This window comes from Heptranchias perlo, chromosome 31, assembly GCF_035084215.1.
Source record: "Heptranchias perlo isolate sHepPer1 chromosome 31, sHepPer1.hap1, whole genome shotgun sequence".
Lineage (NCBI taxonomy): Eukaryota > Metazoa > Chordata > Chondrichthyes > Hexanchiformes > Hexanchidae > Heptranchias > Heptranchias perlo.
The window spans coordinates 37,144,353-37,161,503 of NC_090355.1; the positions used below are offsets into that span (position 1 = coordinate 37,144,353).

General features: G+C 44.1%; 1 long non-coding RNA gene across 2 annotated transcripts in view; it reads left to right on the forward strand.

The window, feature by feature from the left end:
- The first annotated feature begins 5,262 nt into the window (after positions 1-5,262).
- LOC137300447 (uncharacterized) overlaps positions 5,263-17,151 on the forward strand; it is a 62,097-nt gene continuing 50,208 nt past the window's right edge. Inside the window, exon 1 of one of the 2 annotated variants that reach the window (XR_010958095.1) lies at positions 5,263-5,323. This is a non-coding gene — a long non-coding RNA (uncharacterized lncRNA). Of the gene's footprint in view, positions 5,455-17,151 lie in introns of both variants that reach the window. The other variant, XR_010958094.1, reaches the window with a different exon arrangement.

Here is a 17,151-nt window from a genome sequence, read left to right on the forward strand (position 1 = left end):
GTGACACACAGGCTGTCTCTGAAAAGTAAAAGAAAACTTCCACATCCAATGGACCAGCACCTTCCAACACTGGGCTCCCAAAGTACAGGTGTTGCCAGATATCGGCTGAAGATCCACTTTGGTGCCAACTGACACTACAGTCTACATTTCAGTCAACCCCAATGTTTCAGATTAGGACAAGCTGATTTGAGACCTTTTTCCATTGAACGATAGAAAAGATACAGCACAGAAGGGGGCCATTCGGCCCATCGTGTCCGCACCAGCTCAAAGAACAACCAGGTGCCCATTCTAATCCCACTCTCCAGCACCTGGTTCGTAGCCCTGCAGCTTACAGCACTTTGGGTGCAGGTCCAGGTACTTTTTAAAAAGAGTTGAGGGTCCCTGCCTCTGCCACCAATTCGGGCAGCAAATTCCATACACCCACCACCCTCTGGGTAAAAAAGTTTTTCCTCATGTCCCCTCTAATCCTTCCGCCAATCAGCTTAAATCTATGTCCTCTACTTCTTGAACTCTCCGCTAGGGGAAACAGGTACCTCCTGTCCACTCTATCTAGGCCCCTCAAAATTTTCTACACCTCAATCAAGTCACCCCTCAGCCTCCTCTGCTCCAAGGAAAACAACCCCAGCCTATCCAATCTCTCCTCGTAGCTGAAATTTTCAAGCCCTGGCAACATTCTTGTAAATCTTCTCATTACTCTCTCCAGAGCAATTACATCCTTCCTGTAATGTGGTGACCAGAACTGCGCACAATTCTCCAGCTGTGGCCTTACCAGCGTTTTACACAGATCCATCATTACATCCCTGCTTTTGTATTCTATACCTCGGCTAATAACGGAGAGCATTCCGTATGCCTTCTTCACAATCTTATCTACCTGTACTGCCACCTTCAGGGACCTGTGCACATGCACTCCAAGGTCTCTCACTTCCTCTACCCCTCTCAATATATTCCTGATTACTGCGTATTCCCTTTTACTGTTTGCCCTCCCTAAGTGCATTACCTCACACTTCTCCGGGTTGAACTCCATTTGCCACTTTTCCACCCACTCCACCAACCCATTGATATCTTCTTGGAGTCTACAGCTGTCCTCTTCACTATCAACTACACGGCCAATTTTTGTGTCGTCTGCAAATTTGCCAATCATGCCCCCTACATTCAAGTCCAAATCATTAATATATACCACAAACAGCAAGGGACCCAACACTGAGCCCTGTGGCACACCACTGGAAACGGATTTCCATTCGCAAAGACATCCATTGACTTTTCCCCTTTGTTTCCTGTTACTGAGCCAATTTTGGATCCAATTCGCCACATTTCTCTGTATCCCATGGGCTTTTACCTTTCTGACCAGTCTGCCATGTGGGACCTTGTTAAATGCCTTACTAAAATCCATGTAGACAACATCCACTGCACTATCCTCATCAATCCTCCCTGTTGCTTCCTCAAAGAATTCAATCAGATTTGTAAGGCATGACCTTCCCTGAACAAATCCATGCTGACTATCCCTGATTAAACCATGCCTTTTCAAGTGACAGTTCATCCTATCTCTATTGATTCTAATAGTTTGTCCATCTCCGAGGTAAGACTGACCGGCCTATAATTGTTCGGCCTTTCCCTCGTACCCTTTTTAAACAATGGTGCTACGTTTGCAGTCTTCCAGTCCTCCGGTACCTCCCCTGTATCAAGTGAGGATTGGAAAATGATCCTCAGAGCATCCGCTATTTCCTCCCTGGCTTCCTTCAATAGCCTAAGAAACAATCCATCCAGCCCTGGTGACTTATCAACTTTCAAGGATTCCAGTCCCTCTAGTACTTCCTCTCTCGTTATGTTTCCCTTATCCAATATTTCACACCTCTCCTCTTTAACTACTACGTCCGGATCATCCCTTTCCTTTGTGAAAACAGAGACAAAATATTGATTTAAAGCCCTACCCACATCCTCTGCTTCTACACACAAGTTACCCTTATCATCCCTGATAGGTCCCACCTTTTCCTTAGCTATCCTCTTGTTCTTAATGTACTGATAAAACATCTTTGGGTTTTCTTTAGTCTTACTAGCTAATGTTTTTTCATGCCCTCTCTTTGCTTTCCTTATTTCTCATTTTACGTCATCCTTGTACTTTCTATACTCCCCTAGGCTTTCTGCAGTATTTAGTTTTCTGTGACAGTCATAAGCTTTCTTTTTCTGCTTTATCTTGCCTCGTATACTTCTAGACAACCAGGGGACTCTAAATTTGACAGTGCCACCCATTTTCTTTGAGGGGACATGTCTGCACTGTACCCGTAGAATTTCAATTTTTAGTGCCTCCCACTGGCTTGCCACTGATTTCTCCTCAAGTATTTGTGTCCAGTCCACTTCTGTCAAATCACCTCTTAGCTCTGTAAAATTTGCCTTCCCCCAATTTAAACATTTACTCCTGATTTAACTCTGTCCTTTTCCATAATAATGCTAAAACTAACTGAATTGTGGTCACTATCCCCAATATGGTCACCCACGGTCACTTCACCCACCTGCCCATCTTCATTTCCCAGGACTAAATCTAGAATTGCATCCCCTCTTGTTGGGCTTGTCACGTACTGGCTAAAAAAGTTCTCCTGGACACCGATCAAGAATTTTGCGCCCTCTGTGCCCCTCACACTGTTTGAATCCCAGTTGATGTTCGGGTAGTTGAAGTCCCCTACTATTATTGTTCTCTTATTTTTGCACTCAGAAATTTGCCTACATATTTGTTCTTCTATCTCCCTTTCGCTATTCGGGGGTCTATAGTACACTCCTAGTAGTGTGACTGCCCCTTTTTTATTTCTTAGCTCAACCCATATGGCCTCGATTGATGATCCAGTCAATCCCTACCTTCCCAATCCAAGGTACTTTTGAGACCTTGGCACTGACTGGTGCCACCATTCCCATTTTGCATCAGCAAATGGAATTACACAGGCACTGTCTGTGGTCGGTCCCCTACTAGACATACCTAGGACTGGATAGTCAGTCACCACCTTGTTCAATGCTCTCAAGTGATATTTGGCCTGCTCAGGACATTGTTGCCTGTATGCATTCCATAGTCGGGGGTTGGGGGGGACCTCCTTTAGTGGGCTTGGACTCCTACTATTTGTCCAAGATCCTCAACATCATCTTACAGATTTAGGTTCTTTTCCCCTCAACTCCTTGGGACCACCCTACCTAAGGTCCCTCTAAGTTTCTTTACTTGATCTTGGGCTGCGGGCACACTGGCAAGGCTGCACTTCTTGTCCATCTCTGGTACCCTGAAAAGCTGGTGGTGGGCCATCGCCTTGAATTGCTGCAGTTCTTGTGGTGATAGTTTTTCCCATGATAGTGTGTGAGAGAGTTTTCCAGGATATTGAACCAGGAACGATGAAGAAACAGCGATGCATGTCCAAGTCAGGATTGTATATGACTTAGAAGAGAACTTGAAGCTAATGATGTTCCTACAACATTGCTTTCTTGTCCTTCTCAGTGGTAGAAGTCACAAGAGAGGGAGGTGCTGTCAAAGTAATTTTGGTGAAAATCTGTTATCGAGGTCCTGCTGTAGGCTGGCAGGGGATGGTTTATTATCAGAGGAGCTGAACACTGATTTTGAAGTAAATTCGACCCCAAGGAGACTCGGCAAAGAGCACACAGTAAACACAAACACAAATGAATGGAATAAAGTCCAACTGCAAATTGAGCATGCTGAGCTTAGCGCCCAAATACAATATGCACTTCCATTCGCATCAAGCTCTGAGTGGGGAGTGCAAAATCCCAACATTTACCAGAAGGAAAAAAATAGTAAATACTGGAAATCTGAACTAAAATCAGAAAGTAAAGACACGGCAGCTCCATTAGCATCTGAAAGATAAATGACTGTTTCATGTCTTAGGTGCGGACTGGTGAAAGATTTACAGTCAAACCTTTCTCTTTACAGATTCTGACAGACCTGCTGTGTATCGACAGCATTTTCCAAGCCTTCTTGTTTCCAAACCATTAATCAAGGCTGCTTGGATCAAGTGTTTTCAGGTAGCAGCAGGAGTGAACTTACTTCCAAATTACCATGGGTTACATTTTCTCCATCTTGGCTAACTTAATGTGATGCTGCACTGGCTGAACTTTGATTTGATTTAGCTGCACTTTGAATAACCGCTCACTTTTGTCATAGTTATAAACAGTAGTGGAGTGCTATTCTGCATGTCCTACAGTGGGGTTACCATATGGATCTTGCAGTCTTTGACACCATATCAGGTCTAGAAGTTTCCTGATAACCCACGCAGCACGAACAATTTTGCACATCTACTCTCCCAGTCTTTGGACCTTGCAACTCAACATTTCCTCTGGTTTCTCCCCGTATCTTTCTCTGCTTCAAATATTTATCCAATTTTACCTTAAAAGATGCAATGGTCTCTGCCATAATCACTCCCTGTAACAAAGTATTCCACAGTCCAACAACCCTCTCAATAAAGAAATCTCACCTAATCTCCTTATTCTCTCAATGATAATTTTAAATTGATGACCCCCTCGTCATTTACTCCCATATCACAGATAATAGTTTTTCCCTATTTACACCATCAAAATCCTTCATAATTTTTAAAACCTCTATAAAATCTCCTTAGCCTTTTCTGCTCCAGTGGAAATAGTCCCAGTTTCTCAAGTCTCTCCTCATGACTTTGGTTTCCCATTTTTTAATATTTGTTCTCGGGACCAGCATTTATTGCCCATCCTCACTTGTCCTGAGAAGGTGATGATGAGCCTTCTTCTTTTCAGCTCTGCAGTCCGTGTGGCGATGGTGCTCCCACAATGGTATTAGGTAGGAATTCCAGGATTGTCATCCAGCAACAATAAAGAAACAGCGATTTATATTTAATTTAGGATGTTGTATTGAGTTGGAAGGGAATTTGGAGGTTCTCAGATTATTAGGGCTGATTTTCTGTTGCAGGTTTTCCTGCCTAGATTCTGGTGCTAAACAAGCCAGTCTAATGGGGGATGAAGAAAACCTGGTGAGTAGGACAAATTTATGGGGATGTGTGGAAAGATAAGGGGCTGCATATGGGGATAAATTGCTTCAGCTTTTCTAAAGTTTCAAGGTGGATTTTAATTATTTGTTGGCTTTTGCTGAGGCTCAGGGAAAGCGAAGAAACAGCAGGTAATGGCACGGGCTCGATAAGACAAATGGCCTTCTGTGCTGTAACCATTTTATGATTCTGTGATAATCATGAAGTGAAAGTGAAAGGAAATTCAAGGCGGAAGCACTAATCGCAATCTGTAGGCAACTGACAGAGTGGCACCACATGTGACCCCAACTTAATAGCTGGTAAAATGGACGAACAGCTCCCATGAGGTGGGTGCAAGGAGGAATGTCTTATTTGGCACTTTAGGGCAATCTTCCCAGACGATAACATGTACCATTCCTGGCAGCAGGTGGTAACCAGGCTCAACGCCAATATTACCTGAAGAATCGACAACAGACAGGTAAAAATACAGCACACTTTAAGGAATTTGGCAAGATAAGACTACCTGATGGTAACATGTATTGGGCAGATTGACCAAGATTGAAAAGCACAGTGTTGTCTGTCAGCCTGTTCCATAATTACCTCTCGTCAATCCCAAGCCCCCACAGGGCCTTTGTTATGCGCCACACAAACCCATACCTCAGCCGTGCCCTTTGCTCCCAGTGCACAGAAGAGTGGGAAGAGTAGCAGCCTATTAGTACCAATAGCAGATTGGGAGAAGATCACTAATTAGTGCAGGGGAAATGATATAGCATCGGGTGATAAGTACAGGATGAGAGGGAATGAAATGAGACATGGGGGCGATGCAGTGGAACAGAGTGGTACACAGGGAAATGAGAATTGAGAGGTATAGTGGGAGGAGAAAATTGTTTTAAAATATCTAACTAATTAAATGAAAAATCGTGGGTTAAGGAGGCTGTTGTATCAGCACAAGCTGTTTCTTTTAAAAGAAAATACTGGACAAATGTTGGATATTTAATATGATGCCACAAGCATGTGCATTTTCAGGATATGAGAATTACACAAAAGTTGGCATATGTCTGAATTCCACAAACTGCGTGTTCAGTAGTAAACATTCGGACAAAACAGTTTCTGGTGATAACAAGTAGCTTGAAGCCATGCAGTGTGTGGGCTGTTAGCTGGGCCTGGGTCCCATCCAGCTCCTCGACATTTCCTTCTGTGTGGGTAGCTTTCTGTAAACCCGTCTGGGGAATCCGATTCTGTCGCTGCAAGGAACTCTCTGCTTCTAACATTTCTTCACTTCTGGTCTTTCTCCTCTGTGAAACCACAAGCTTGGCCAGAACATTATCATGTTCAATATTCATCTTATCATCTGTTTAAAGCAACAGACTGAAATACTAATGGAATGTTTTATCTTTAAATAGAGATGCAAATATAGAAACAATTGTGATGAACATTAACCTCTTTTTAATATCGTTATAAATGATCTGGAGCTAGGTGTCACAAGCACAGTGGCTAAATTTGCAGTTGATACAAAGCTAATGAAGGTGGTAGACTCCAAAACTGAACAGGATAATGTGGAGATGCCGGTGATGGACTGGGGTTGACAATTGTAAACAATTTTACAACACCAAGTTATAGTCCAGCAATTTTATTTTAAATTCACAAGCTTTGGCAACGGGCAGTTGAAAAAACTGTCTGTAATCACCAAGCATTGTTCTGTGAATTATAAATGCGATCTCATTTCGAGGATTTCATTTCCAACAAACGTTCACCTGAGGAAGGAGGAAGCCTCCGAAAGCTTGTGAATTTAAAATAAAATTGCTGGACTATAACTTGGTGTTGTAAAATTGTTTACAATTGAACAGGATAAGCTACAGGAGGATTGGAATATACTTGGGAATTGGGCAGACGGGTGGCAGATAGAATTCAATGTAGAGAAATGCAAAGTGCTTCACATGGGTATAAAAAAATCCAGGAAAGGATTATTACTTAAATGGAAAGAAAAAAATGTGCATGGAAAATGAAAGAGATCTGGGGGTCCTGATTGACAATAAATTGAATCTATCGCAACAATGCTCAGTGGCAGTGAGTAAAACAAACCAGATGTTGGAATGCATTAAAAGGTTATATTAAAAAAATGGTAATGGAGAAAATAATGAGACCGTAGATTGACAAATCGCCAGGACCTAATGGTTTCCACCCCAGGGGATTAAAATAAGTAGGTGAGAAAATTGCAGATGCTTTAGTCATGATCTTCCAAAACTCTCTTGATTAAGGAATTGTCCCCTTGGATTGGAAAATTGCCAGTTTCACTCCGTTATTTAAGAAGGGTGGGAGAGATAAACCAGGAAGTTATAGACCTTTGGTCTAATGTCTGTTGTGGGAAAGTTACTAGAATCTACCATTAGGGACAGAGTGACTGAGCACTTGGACAAAAATGAACTGATCAGAGAGAGCAAGCATGGATTTGTAAATGATAAGTCATAGAATCATACAGCACAGAAGGAGGCAATTTGGCCTTTGAAAGAGCTATCCAATTAGTCCCACTCCCCTGTTCTTTTCCCATAGCCCTGCAAATGTCTCCTTTTCAAGTATACATATATATATATATATATATATATATATTCATTTCCCTTTTGAAAGTTACTATTGAATCTGCTTCCACCACCTTTTCAGGTTGTGCATTCCAGATCATAACTACTCGCTGCATTTCTCACCTGCATTTTTTGCCAATTATCTTAAATCTGTGTCCTCTGGTTATGGATCCTGCTGCCAGTGGAAACAGTTTCTCCCTATCTACTCTATTAAAACTCCCCAGAATTGTGAACATCTCTATTAAATCTCCCCTAATCTCCTCTGCTCTGAGGAGAACAATCCCAGCTCCTCTAGTCTCTCCACATAACTGAAATTCCTTGTACCATTCTGGTAAATCTCCTCTGCACCCTCTCCAAGGCCTTGATGTCCTTCCTAAAGTGTGATGCCCAGAATTGACACAATACTAACCAATGATTTATAAAGGTTTACCACAACTTCCTTGTTTTTTGTACTCCATGCCTCTTTTAAAAAGCCAATCACCCCGTAAGCTTTTTTAACAGCTTTATTAACTTGTCCTGCCACCTTCAAAGATTTGTATATATGAACCCCCATGTATCTCTGTTCCTGGAACCCTTTTAAAATTGTACCATTTAGCTTATATTGCCTCTCCTCATTCTACCTTCCAAAATTCATCACTTCACACTTCTCTGCATTAAATTTCATCTGCCTGTGTCTGCCCATTTCACCAGTCTGTCTATATCTTCCTGAAGTAGTAGTGGTAGTGGTTGTTGGATGCCAATCATCTCAGCCCCAGGACATTGCTCCAGGAGTTCCTTAGGGCACTGTTTATCCTTCTCACTGCAGCAAATTTGAGCCACATATAGATGGTTCCCTTATCAGCATTTTTAGGGGCCAATCAATTGTTCTTCCTTGATTCTGGAATGTAGTTGCTTAGCAACGTGTTCGGACATACAGGCCCAGCCTTTGTTTCACTGTTTTTGCCTCAGATAACATGGTTGAGTCTTCTTAACCACGATTATTACTGCACTAAGGCTGGTTCCTGTTGTTTCGAACCCATAACCCCATTAAATCTAACCCTTTGAATTCACGGAATCATAGAAGGTTACAGCACGGAAGGAGGCCATTCAGCCCATCGAGTCCATGCCGGCTCTATGCAAGAGCAATCCAGCTAGTCCCACTCCCCCGCCCTTTCCCCGTAGCCCTGCAAATTTTTTCCTTTCCAATACTAATCCAGTTCCCTTTTGAAGGCCATGATTGAATCTGCCTCCACCACCCCCTCAGGCAGTGCATTCCAGATCCTAACCACTCGCTGTGTAAACAAGTTTTTCCTCATGTCACCTTTGGTTCTTTTGCCAATCACCTTAAATCTATGTCCTCTGATCCTTGACCCTTCCGCCAATGGGAACAGTTTCTTTCTCTCTACTCTGTCTAGACCCTTCATGATTTTGAATACCTCGATCAAATCTCCTCTTAACTGTCTCTGTTCCAAGGAGAACAACCCCAGCTTCTCCAGTCTATCCACGTAACTGAAGCCCCTCATCCCTGGAATCAGTCTAGTAAGTCTCTTCTGCACCCTCTCTTAGGCCTTCAGATCTTTCCTGAAGTGCGGTGCCCAGAACTGGACACAATACTCCAGTTGTGGCGAACCAGTGTTTTATAAAGGTTCCTCATACATTTGTGTGAAAATTATATTTCCATACACATTTCTTTAATGAAGACAGATGCAAAACACTCATTTAGTACCTCGGGTATGCTCACAGCCTCCACAAGAAGGTTTCCTTTTTAGTCGCTAATCGGCCCACCCTTTCTTTGACTATCCTTTTACTCTTGTGGGGGTGGAGTTGGGCTGGTCAGCACCCATGTTTTACTCTTGTGGGGGTGGAGTTGGGCTGGTCAGCACCCATGTTTTAGAAGCTTTGCGGCCAACTAAATCTCAGAAATGGGGTTGGAGATGTGTGCACACACTTCCGACGCAAAACGCCATTTTGGTAAAGGGGTTTGTGCACGCACCTAATGACCGCTGGCAGCATGCAGAGTAGGGAGATTATGACACTGATTTAAAGGGACCGCTGCTATTTTCCCAATCCATCCAACGCACACAGCTGAACATGACTTAAAGGGCGTGACGGGGCCCCCACCAGCACTATTTAAAGGGATCATGCAGGAGTTACAGGTTAGTTGCTGGATTATTTATTCTGGCTGCTGATGCATTTGTGCGTGTTTTTGGATGTTTCCTATACTTGGATAAAGTTTCAATACTCTACCGGAAGCGGGCTGGCTGGCTGACAAGCAACAGCAAGAGCAAAAGCGGAATGGCAGGGGTGGGAGCAGGAATACTGTCATCCTGAGCGAGGACAGCAGGTTCATGTTCCATGGAGCCACTGGCACCTGCTGCTTCCCATTATTCACCACCTTCTCCTGCAAGAAAGAGGGAAATGTGTCAGTGAGTGTCCTGCAAGATGTTTGGGTGATGTGGCTATCATGGTTGAATAGCTACCCGTGTGTGTGAACTGTGAGTTGTGGGTGTGAGGCTTGCAACAGTGCTATCAGAATTGGGTACGGTAGCATAGTGGTTGTGTTAGGCCTGGACTAATAATCCGGAGACATGAGTTCAAATCCCACTACAGCAGCTGGGGAATTTAAATTCAATTAAATAAAAATCTGGAATTAAAAATTAGTATCAGTAATGATGGCCTTGAAACTACCGAATTGTCGTTAAAAACCCATCTGGTTCACTAAGTGAAGGAAACCTGCCGTCCTTACCCGGTCTGGCCATATGTGACTCTAAATCCACAGCAATGTGGTTGATTCTTAATCGCCCTCCGAAATGGCCTAGCAAGCCACTCAGTTATACAACCTCGCTACAGAAAGTCACAATAAGAATGAAACCGGACCACTAGGCACCGGACTCAAACAAAGGCAAACCAAGCCCAGTCAACCCTGCAAAGTCCTCCTCACTAACATCTGGGGACTTGTGCCAAAATTGGGAGAACTGTCCCACAGACGAGTCAAGCAACAGCCTGACATAGCCATACTCACAGAATCATACCTTTCAGCCAACGTTCCAGACTCTTCCATCACCATCCCTGGGTATGTCCTGTCCCACCAGCTGGACAGACCCACCAGAGGTGGTGGTACAGTGTTATACAGTCAGGAGGGAGTAGCCTCAACATTGACTCTGGACCCCATGAAATCTCATGGCATCAAGTCAACATGGGCAAGGAAACTTCCTGCTGACTATCACCTACCGCCCTCCCCCAGCTGATGAATCAGTCCTCCTCCATGTTGAGCACCACTTGGAGGAAGCACTGAGGGTAGCAAGGGCACAGAATGTACTCTGGGTGGGGGACTTCAATGTCCATCACCAAGAGTGGCTCGGTAGCACCACTACTGGCCGAGTCCTGAAGGACATAACTGCCAGACTGGGCCTGCGGCAGGTGGTGAGCAAACCAACAACAAGGGAAAAACCTACTTGACCTCGTCCTCACCAATCTACTTGTTGCAGATGCATCTGTCCATGACTGTATTGGTAGGAGTGACCACCGCACAGTCCTTGTGGAGACAAAGTCCCGTCTTCACACTGAGGACACCATCCAACGTGTTGCATGGCACTAAATAGGATAGATTCAGAACAGATCTAGCAGCTCAAAACTGGGCATCCATGAGGCGCTGTGGGCCATCAGCAGCAGCAGAATTGTATTCTAGCACAATCTGTAACCTCATGGCCTGGCATATTCCTCATTCCTTTGCACCATCTACAAGGCACAAGTCAGGAGTGTGATGGAATACTCTCCACTTGCCTGGATGAGTGCAGCTCCAACAACACTCAAGAAGCTCGACACCATCCAGGACAAAGCAGCCCGCTTGATTGGCACCCCATCCACCACCCTAAACATTCACTCCCTTCACCACTGGCGCACCGTGGCTGCAGTGTGTACAATCCATAGGATGCACTGCAGCAACTCGCCAAGGCTTCTTCGACAGCACCTCCCATCATGATCTCTATCATAAGAACTGTAGGCAGTACTCCAGGTGTGGTCTCACCAGCACCCTGTACAGTTGTAGCATGACTTCCCTGCTTTTATACTCCATCCCCCTAGAAATAGTCGGTGCTGGGTCCCCAACTCTTTACAATCTATATTAACGATTTGGAGGAGGGGACCGAGTGCAACATATCAAAATTTGCAGATGATACAAAGATGGGAGGGAAAGTAGAGAGTGAGGAGGACATAAAAAACCTGCAAGGGGATATAGACAGGCTGGGTAAGTGGGCGGAGATTTGGCAGATGCAATATAATATTGGAAAATGTGAGGTTATGCACTTTGGCAGGAAAAATCAGAGAGCAAGTTATTTTCTTAATGGCGATAGACTGGAAAGTACTGCAGTACAAAGGGATCTGGGGGTCCTAGTGCAAGAAAATCAAAAAGTTGGTATGCAGGTGCAGCAGGTGATCAAGAAGGCCAACGGAATGTTGGCTTTTATTGCTAGAGGGATAGAATATAAAAACAGGGAGGTATTGCTGCAGTTATATAAGGTATTGGTGAGACCGCACCTGGAATACTGCATACAGTTTTGGTGTCCACACTTAAGAAAAGACATACTTGCTCTCGAGGCAGTACAAAGAAGGTTCACTTGGTTAATCCCGGGGATGAGGGGGTGGACATATGAGGAGAGGTTGAGTAGATTGGGACTCTACTCATTGGAGTTCAGAAGAATGAGAGGCGATCTTATTGAAACATATAAGATTGTGAAGGGGCTTGATCGGGTGGATGCAGTAAGGATGTTCCCAAAGATGGGTGAAACTAGAACTAGGGGGCATAATCTTAGAATAAGGGGCTGCTCTTTCAAAACTGAGATGAGGAGAAACTTCTTAACTCAGAGGGTGGTAGGTCTGTGGAATTTGCTGCCCCAGGAAGCTGTGGAAGCTACATCATTAGATAAATTTAAAACAGAAATAGACAGTTTCCTAGAAGTAAAGGGAATTAGGGGTTATGGGGAGCGGGCAGGAAATTGGACATGAAGCTGAGTTCGGATCGGTCAATGCCCTGTGGGTGGCGGAGAGGGCCCAGGGGCTGAGTGGCCGGGTCCTGCTCCTACTTCTTGTGTTCTTTAGATTTGAGGTTAGGATCAGATCAGCCATGATCTTATTGAATGGCGGAGCAGGCTTGAGGGGCCGATTGGCCTACTCCTGCTCCTATTTCTTATGTTCTTATGTTCTTAAATAATGGCCAATATTCCGTTTGCCTTCCGGATTACCTGCTGCACCTGTACATTGACTTTTTGTGTTTCATGTATGAGGACACCCAGATCCCTCTGTACCGCAGCATTTTGTGGTATTTCTCCATTCAAATAATATTTTGTTTTTTTATTTTTCCTCCCAAAGTGGATGACTTCACATTTTCCCACATTATATTCCATCTGCCTAATTTTTGCCCATTCCCTTAACCTGTCAATATCCCTTGGCAGACACTTTGGGCGCTAAATTGGGCCGTGTAGCGCCCATTGTTTCGGTGCTACACAGTCTCTCCGACATCCAAGATGGCGCAGATAACACACGCTGGAATCATGTAAAGTAGAGAGAAAATGGCTTCAATCAGTGTGCAACGCTGATTTAAAGTGATAGACACCATTTTGGGACTGAACGCTCAACTCAACGCACAGTCTTAACCCCGACCATCTGAACGTGTCTTAGAGTGCCTGGAGAATCCCCCACCAGCGCTATTTATAGGGACCATGCAGGATTTACAGGTTAGTGGCTGGATTATTGCTTCTGGCTGCCAAGACATTTGTAACTGTTTTTGGAGGTTTCCTAGACTTCAATACTAGGACACGGGGACATAGCCTAACATTTAGAGCCAGGGCGTGCAGGAGTGAAGTTAGGAAATGCTTCTACACATAAAGGGTGGGAGACGTTTGAAACACTCTTCTGCAGACGGCAGTTGATGTTAGCACACTTGTGAAAGTTAAATCTGAGATTGATAGCTTTCTGTGAACCAAGGGTATTGAGGGATATGGGGCTAAGACAGGTATATGGAGTTAGGTCACAGGTCCACCATGATCTCATTGAATGGCGGAACAGGCTCAAGGGGCTAAATGCCACGGCCACTTGCTGCCTCTTGATATGCGCCACCTTCTCCTGCAAGAAAGCGGGACGTGTGTCTGAGTGATGTGCCTGTCATAGTTGAATAGCTGCCAATGTGTGTCGCCTGTGAGTTGTGGGTGGGCGGCTTGAAACAGTGGCAATGTGTAAGGGTGAGAGGAAGCATCTGGTTGGAAGAGTTGAGTACTGATGGAAAGAGTTTGTTGGTGTGTGGGGCATGGGGGGTGTAGTGCATGGAGCAGTTGGTAGGAGACGCCACTTGACAGTTGACCTCACTCACCTTCTCCACTCATGTCAAAGCATTGAACTTCTTCCTGCACTGCATCCATGTTCATGATGCTGTGCGCCTGGCATTGACTTCGTCCCCCGCGGCCTCCCACTACCTTTTGGGTATATGTCTAGAGGGCCTCTTGCCCCGCCCCGCCCCTCCCCCCACCCCCAATGCAGATATAGGATGTCCCTCTTTCTGTCCAGCTCTTGCACCAAGGCCCCTGGTGCATCAGCAGAGAACCTTGGTGCATGCACTCTCGCAGGCCTGGTACAAACTCAGATCAGCAGATTGGTGAGGCCTGGCATGCAGATTGGAGGATGTGGGATTTAGTAATGCACAACCTTTATTCAATGTTTTAACATAACTCATCAGTGTGTAAACATAGGGACGGGACCTGCATCTGTGCTTTACATCACATTTGTGCGATGTCTGATCTCCGTTCAGACTCTGTGCAGACAGCAGACTGTTATTTTTAGCAAATAACAGGTACCAGCTACCTTTAAGAGGTTTCTAACAGACAGCCTGCCTTTAAGAGATTGGAATTCCCCCTGCTCGTGGAAATTGCATGGAATCCAAGATCATCACTGATTTCCAACGCAGATTGCAGGTAAGTCCTCAGACGTGATGAAAGTCTCTTCCTGTCTGCGCAGGGGCCATTGGGCGGAGGGTAAGAGTGGATCGTGCTACCCCCGCCCAAAAACAGGCCCTATCCAATTTTACCCCCTTTGTGTCCTCCTTGCAACTTGCTTTTCCACCTATCTTTGTATCATCAGCAAATTTGGCAACAATATACTCTGTTCCTTCATCCAAGTCATTGATATATATTGTAAATAGTTGAGGCCCCAGCACTGAGCCCTGCGGCACCCCACTAGTTACAGATTGCTATTTTGAAGATGACCCTTTTATCCCGACTCTTTGTTTTCTGTTCGTTAGCCATTCCTCTATCCATGTCAGTATATTACCCCCAACACCATGAGCTCTTATCTTGTGCAGTAACCTTTTATGTGGTACCTTATCGAATGCCTTTTGAAAATCCAAATATACTGCATCCATTGGTTCCCCTTTATCCACCCTGCCCGTTACTTCCTCAAAGAACTCTAATAAATTTGTCAGACAGGATTTCCCCTTCATAAAACCATGTTGACTCTCCTTGATTGTATTATGAGTCTCCAAATGTCCTGCTACTACTTCCTTAATAATGGATTCTAGCATTTTCCCAATGACAGATGTTAGGCTAACTGGTCTATAGTTACCTGCTTTCTGTCTCATTTTCTTCTTGAATTTGCGGTTTTCCAATCCGCTGGGACCTTTCCAGAATCTAGTGAATTCTGGAAGATTAGAACCAATGCTCTATCTCTGTAGCTATTTCCTTTAAGATCCTCGGATGAAAGCCATCAGGTCCAGGGGACTTGTCAGCCTTTAGACCCATTAGTTTACCTAGTACTTTTTCTCTAGTGATAGTGATTGTGAGTGCCCTCCCTCCCCTTTGCCCCTTGATTTTCTACTATTATTGGAGTGTTATTAGTGTCTTGTACTGTGAAGTCGATGGTAGTCATGATGTGGAGATGCCGGTGATGGACTGGGGTTGACAATTGTAAACAATTTTACAACACCAAGTTATAGTCCAGCAATTTTATTTTAAATTCACAAGCTTTCGGAGACTTCCTCCTTCCTCAGGTAAATGTTTACCTGAGGAAGGAGGAAGTCTCCGAAAGCTTGTGAATTCACAAGCTTTCGGAGACTTCCTCCTTCCTCAGGTAAATGTTTACCTGAGGAAGGAGGAAGTCTCCGAAAGCTTGTGAATTTAAAATAAAATTGCTGGACTATAACTTGGTGTTGTAAAATTGTTTACAATTGTACTGTGAAGACAAATATGAAATATCTGTTCAATTCCTCTGCCATTTCCTCGTTTTCCAAAATTATGTCCCCAGTTTCATCCTCTAAGGGACCAATGTTTACTTTAGCTACACCCTTCCTTTTTATATACTTTTAGAAGCTTTTACTGTCAGTTTTTATATTTCTTGCTAGTTTACTCTCATAACTTATTTTCTCCCTCATTATTATTCTTTTAGTCATCCTTTGCTGGTTTTAAAAGATTTCCCAATCTTTGGGCTTACCAGTAATCTTTCCCATGTTGCATGCTTTTTCTTTTAACCTGATACCTTCCTTGGCTTCCTTAGTTAGCCATGGTTGGTTCACCCTTTTGGTGGAGTCTTCCTCCTCACAGGGATATATTTTTGTTGTGAGTCATAAAATATCTTTTTAAATGTTTGCCACTACTTATCCACCATCATACCATCTAATCTGCTTATCCAGTCCACTTTAGCCAATTCCACCCTCATTCCTTTATAATTGCCCTTATTTAAGTTTAATACAGTAGTTTCAGACACAAGATCCTCGCTCTCAAACTGGATGTGAAATTCTGTCATATTATGATCACTGCTTCCCAAGGGATCCTTTACTCTGAGATCATTAATTAATCCTGTTTCGTTACCCATTACTAGATCCATAATGGCCTGTTCCCTGGTTGGTTCCCCGACGTATTGGTCTAAGAAACAGTCCCTAATACACTCTATGAACTCCTCCTCAGGGCTATTTTTGCCAATTTGATTTGTCCAATCTATGTGAAAGTTAAAATCGCCCATGATTATTGCCTTACCTTTTTTACAAGCCCCCCTTATTTCCTGATTTATATCTTGCCCTACAGTGTAGCTACTGTTAGGGGGCCTATATACTACTCCCACCAGTGATTTCTTTCCCTTGCTATTTCTTACCTCCACCCAAATTGATTCGACATCTTGATCTTCTGAGCCAAGATCATTTCTCACTATTATACCAATTTCATCCTTTATTAACAGAGCTACCCCACCAAAATGTTAAATAACCCTGAATATTTAGCTCCCAACCTTGGTCACCTTGCGACCAATAAATACTGGCCTTGCCAGCAATGCCCACATCCTGTGAATGAATAAAAAAAAAAGTTCTGAATACTGTTGAGGGCGATGGTCCCTCTGGGGAGTACAACCAGAGCCAAGTCCACGGCACCATGGGTGGCTCATTTGTACCGGGGAGGGTGGGAGAAAGGTCAGGAAAGCAATAGTAATAGGGGATTCAATAGTTAGGGGAACAGACAGGCGTTTCCTCGGCCGCAGACGTGATTCCAAGATAGTATGTTGCCTCCCTGGTGCCAGGCTCAAGGATGTCACTGAGCGGCTGCAGAATATTCTGAAGGGAGAGGGTGAACAGCCAGAGGTCGATATCGGTA